General features: G+C 39.4%; 1 long non-coding RNA gene across 1 annotated transcript; it reads left to right on the forward strand.

Moving 5' to 3' along the window:
* The first annotated feature begins 1,826 nt into the window (after window positions 1-1,826).
* Window positions 1,827-3,666, forward strand: LOC109877282 (uncharacterized). Its single transcript, XR_002253171.2, has 3 exons — window positions 1,827-2,354; window positions 2,783-2,815; window positions 3,099-3,666. It is a non-coding gene; the product is annotated as an uncharacterized LOC109877282 (long non-coding RNA).
* Window positions 3,667-5,756: the final 2,090 nt, after the last annotated feature.

Below are 5,756 nucleotides of genomic sequence, written 5' to 3' on the forward strand. Positions count from 1 at the left end.
GGCTTGACCTGTGTGGCTTGGAGGAGGGAGGACGCGGGAGGCTAGGGGGAGGGAGGAAGACAAATCCTTGAGCACAGGGTGAGGGGTGTCAGATTAGAAAAAGGAGAAATGTATTTGTGTGAGCAAAACGTCACACTCGGTAGGCTACTTGCTGTTAGCTATATGACCCGTTTCTCTCTCTCTCTCTCAGAACAAAATGGCTAACTGCCCCTCTACAGCCCGATCTCTGTGTTACAACCGAGTGTTGGTATAATTCAGATGATATGCTACTAACTTCAGACCCGCTTGTTTATATTCATTTGCTCTTCTGTATGCTAGTTAGAAAGACACAGAAAGATGTGGAATTATTTAAGACTATAATGCTTTTGACACATAATTCATTAGGCCTTTATTTACTAAGCTGGCACACACAAGATCACATGTTGATAACTGCAGTGAACAATTCTTAACTGGGCATCTAAGCACATAAGCCTATAAGGAACAGAGGTGTATGTCTGTTGGTGTCCAGGCTGACTAGCTAAATCAATAAGGGGAGAGAACATAACCTTTAAATGACCTCAGCTTCACTTCTCCTGGCGCTTTTACAGGTCAGAGTGGTCTTACTCAGAATAAACTGGAGCAATGAATAACTAGTTTTCCTCTCCATGAAATGCCCAATGTCCCTCTGAGTGTGTTAAGACCCAATGTCCCTCTGAGTGTGTTACAGACCCAATGTCCCTCTGAGTGTGTTACAGACCCAATGTCCCTCTGAGTGTGTTAAAGACCCAATGTCCCTCTGAGTGTGTTACAGACCCAATGTCCCTCTGAGTGTGTTACAGACCCAATGTCCCTCTGAGTGTGTTACAGACCGAATGTCCCTCTGAGTGTGTTACAGACCGAATGTCCCTCTGAGTGTGTTAAAGAGCATTTTTTTTTGGGGGGGGGGGGGGCGTGGCTGTATATTTACTTCAGTAACAACCTAGTAGTAACATGTTAGAACAAAACAATGAACACAATCTAAGTCTATTATTCTACACGTGATAAAGCCTAACCTTATGCACATTACTGGACTTAATCAAATAGTTATCTATCCTGGACTTAATCAAATAGTTATCTATCCTGGACTTAATAAAATAGTTATCTATCCTGGACTTAATTAATAAAATAGTTATCTATCCTGGACTTAATTAATAAAATAGTTATCTATCCTGGACTTAATTAATAAAATAGTTATCTATCCTGGACTTAATTAATAAAATAGTTATCTATCCTGGACTTAATTAATAAAATAGTTATCTATCCTGGACTTAATAAAATAGTTATCTATCCTGGACTTAATTAAATAGTTATCTATCCTGGACTTAATAAAATAGTTATCTATCCTGGACTTAATTAATAAAATAGTTATCTATCCTGGATTTAATAAAATAGTTATCTATCCTGGACTTAATCAAATAGTTATCTATCCTGGACTTAATAAAATAGTTATCTATCCTGGATTTAATTAAGAAAATAGTTATCTATCCTGGACTTAAGAAAATAGTTTAATAAAATAGTTATCTATCCTGGATTTAATCAAATAGTTTAATAAACTAGTTATCTATCCTGGACTTAATAAAATAGTTTAATAAAATAGTTATCTATCCTGGATTTAATCAAATAGTTTAATAAAATAGTTATGTATCCTGGACTTAATAAAATAGTTTAATAAAATAGTTATCTATCCTGGATTTAATCAAATAGTTTAATAAAATAGTTATCTATCCTGGACTTAAGAAAAATAGTTATCTATCCTTGCAATATTGTGGACAGCCTGAGTGTATTTTATTCAAGAGTGCGCATGACTGAGTGTATGCTTTTGTGACCGAGGGGGAGAGAAAGACAGACGAGGGGAGAGTTCTGTTCTTTCACTGCTCCATCCGGGAATTTTCGAATTAGCATTGACAGCCGAAGCGCAACTTTTCCCCAGGCAAAGTGAAATCAAGCCGCTCACTCGGACAAAATATAGTCCCCACTATTCAACTAAAAATGATCAAAAGAAAAATAAATCGACCGTTTGGAGAGGATGCGTCGACGCGGCGTTATTTTTAGAGTGGATCTGTCCAGGTGCTGAAACCTTTCCCCCGTGTTTAGAGCACTTTGCTCAGCGGCGTAAAGTGAGTGATGAGCCCTCTACACAGCAAAGAAGCAAGAACTTGCTTTGCAGCCTGAGTAGTTCTTCTTTCGATTGTTATTGTCGCTTTAAAAAAAACATTTTAATTCACTTAAACTTCACATTGATTACATCGAAAGTGGTACAAAAGTGTTTTTGAAGTCGGAACATGGAACTACAATGCCTGCAAGAGGCGTTGAAAGTCGAGATCCAATGTCATCAGGTAAAAACGAAACATCGTTTCATTCTACCCCTTATTTGTGGTCTTTTGAGCGAGTGAGTGGTGTAGAGAGGAAAACAAATCTCAGAGGGATCAAACGTGAGATGTTTGTTTTCCCAGCGAGAAAAAGAGTATGTGCTCTGTTATGCTTAGCTTGTATGTTCGTGCGACGCCATAAACATGCACTTCCAGATGAGAGTGGGATACTTTTTAGACTACTTTGTTATTGTCGTGGGTCTGTTTCGAGCATCAAGAACTAGGTTGGAATAATGCGGTGGTCCTGTGTGGCGAGCAGGACGCGACCTGAATATTTATGAGCTGTAGAAACCGACTCGCTCCTAATGCTTCGCTGCTTTGATCTTGTCTTTACACACTAAACTTGAAACACTTTTTTCTAATTCCTCTTTCGTTTTTTTTCTTCCTCCGGTTAGAAACTAGTTGCACAGATGAAGCAAGACCCGCAGGTAAATGTCTATTTGTGAAAGCCTTGTAAGCGTCCTCTAGACACGGCTGGTTAGGGTTAGGGAGTGTGGCAGGAAACTTTACCAGCATTAAATCTCTTTATTGTCTTGTTGTAAACCCTGTTTACTTAGCAGAGTTTCCACCTGCTTTGTCCTCAAATGTGACTTTGGTTTATAACGCAACGGCATAAGTTTGAAACGTGCCGACATTGTTAGGTTACACTTGGTGTTTTGGTCCCATTTATAATCCTATTATTTGACTGATGATGTTTTTGTTTAATTGTAGGATGGAGAGCTTAAGAAACAACTACACGAAAGACACGACAGAATAACAGCCCTAAGCGAAAAACAAGTAAGAAAACCACCAAAGCTTTATTATACACTACTGTTGGCTATAATCATCATTCATGTCACGGCAATAGTCTTGTATTGTGTGAGACCGTTATGTTCAGGACAATGTGCTTGTTTTTTTTTTTAAAAGGTTTCAAAAGTAAAGGCATTGATTTAGTCTTTTGCTCCTCCTTTTAAAGTCGTTGTGTTGTAGAATTCCTCAACATAATCTGCTGATTCTGTCCGGATACTCTTTAAGTTGTGTAACATGAAATGTTGAAAAATGTAGCGTCCATTTTGAGTAAGTCGACATGTTTCAGGAGAGTAAGAAAGGGAGATGCTCAAGTATCCGGTCTGGACTTTTTTATTTTTTGTACACATCAAGCATCACGTTTTTACTATTCTGACTATTCGTAGATATTCATCGCCGAATGAATACGTATTTTTTTGTTGCTTCTAAATTGACTTTATTTGTTACTTTGTAGCCATTATTTATTCTTGGTCACATGACGGTAAAGGTTGCTTTTGATTCGATCGCAGCTTATACACTTTCATTTTTTTTTTTTTTTTTTACTACATCTAGTATCAAATTGGCCAAGATGAACTTCCATCTTGTAATAAGTGATTTAAACGTATTTGTATGTATTCCTAATGAGTCATTTGAAAGATAAAGAGAAACACTAAAGTACAGCTCTTCCGCCCAGGAGAACGGGAGCTTTCAGCACCACAGAACAGATGCCGTTGAACGCTTAAAGTCACAACACTGCCTGGCTCAATATATGAAGTTACCGAAGCCACTAAGGAACACAAAACAGACATATAATGTGTAAATATATGTTGTGGAAGTCAAATCAATCGATGTTGAATCATTTTAGTTCATTGTAAAGGGTTTTTGCGTTGGCCTACGTTAGATCGATCCTGTTACTTCAGGAATGCAGTTTTCAGCACTTGAGCCTTGAACAGCGCCTTGATTTTCTCCACCATTCGCTGTTGAACGTTTCCTGTAAAGCAGAAGACACAAACTCATTTAGGCAGCTTATGCAGAGAAACAATGCTTATATTTTTCACGTAGTTGGTTATCTATTTACACGAGGTTGATTTTTTCCAGTGAATGTATTTGTTGTAGTGTTTTACGCAAAGCGCCTTAGTTTGGTAGTGGATGCTTCCATTTTGTGCCGAGAAGGGGTGTTGGTTCCTTCCTAACATGGAGAAAAAGTCTGCGGAGTTTCTCGGAGAGGGGGGATGGGCCCCATTCATGCTGAACATTACCATTTTGATTGCTTTGATGCTGTTTATAGAGGAGGGGGAGGGGAGAGAGAAAAGAGAGAGCCCCGAGTCAGCAGCAGCGCAGCCCGGGATGTTTAATCACTGTTTAGCGCCGATTCTCCTTATTTTATTAGCGGAATATGACCTATAGTTTACTCTGCTCTAGCGATGCTTGCTGCTACCAGAGAAAATCTGCTTTTTACACCGTCATAGATTTTGTTGTTGTTGTTGTTGTTGTTGTTGTTGTTGTTGTAGGGCACTGACATTACATATCACCTGAAGAATAGGCTTTTGTTTACTTTTGTTTAAGTCAATTTTGTGATGTTAAAAGATAGCTTTGTTAGGTCAACATATGTGTAATAATTTAGCCTATTCATTTAGCCTATTCATTTAGCCTATTCATTTAGCCTATTCATTTAGCCTATTCATTTAGCCTATTCATTTAGCCTATTCATTTAGCCTATTCATTTAGCCTATTCATTTAGCCTATTCATTTAGCCTATGATTCGCTTACTTTCTTTCTTTCTCTTAAATTAAAAGTGTATTTTGCTTGAGTGGCTTTTGTTTTATAAAAATGACATAAAATTAATACTTAACATAGTGACTTTATAGTCATCCAGACGTTATAATGCCAATGTTCTGACGGTGGCTAGTAAATACTAGTTCAACCAAACTGCTCTACAAACACGAGGTAGAAAGTATACAGTATGCATCATATGTCTATGAGGATGTAGGCCTGTCTATGTTTCTATCCTAGGTTTTGGTTGAGGGACGGTGTGAATACAGAGAGGAGCAGGTTGTTGAGGGACGGTGTGAATACAGAGAGGAGCAGGTTGTTGAGGGACGGTGTGAATACAGAGAGGAGCAGGTTGTTGAGGGACGGTGTGAATAGAGAGAGGAGCAGTTTGTTGAGGGACGGTGTGAATAGAGAGAGGAGCAGGTTGTTGAGGGACGGTGTGAATAGAGAGAGGAGCAGGTTGTTGAGGGACGGTGTGAATACAGAGAGGAGCAGGTTGTTGAGGGACGGTGTGAATAGAGAGAGGAGCAGGTTGTTGAGGGACGGTGTGAATAGAGAGAGGAGCAGGTTGTTGAGGGACGGTGTGAATACAGAGAGGAGCAGGTTGTTGAGGGACGGTGTGAATACAGAGAGGAGCAGGTTGTTGAGGGACGGTGTGAATACAGAGAGGAGCAGGTTGTTGAGGGACGGTGTGAATACAGAGAGGAGCAGGTTGTTGAGGGACGGTGTGAATACAGAGAGGAGCAGGTTGTTGAGGGACGGTGTGAATACAGAGAGGAGCAGGTTGTTGAGGGACGGTGTGAATAGAGAGAGGAGCAGTTTGTTGAGGGA

This window comes from Oncorhynchus kisutch, unplaced genomic scaffold (genome assembly GCF_002021735.2).
Source record: "Oncorhynchus kisutch isolate 150728-3 unplaced genomic scaffold, Okis_V2 scaffold3554, whole genome shotgun sequence".
Classification (NCBI taxonomy): domain Eukaryota; kingdom Metazoa; phylum Chordata; class Actinopteri; order Salmoniformes; family Salmonidae; genus Oncorhynchus; species Oncorhynchus kisutch.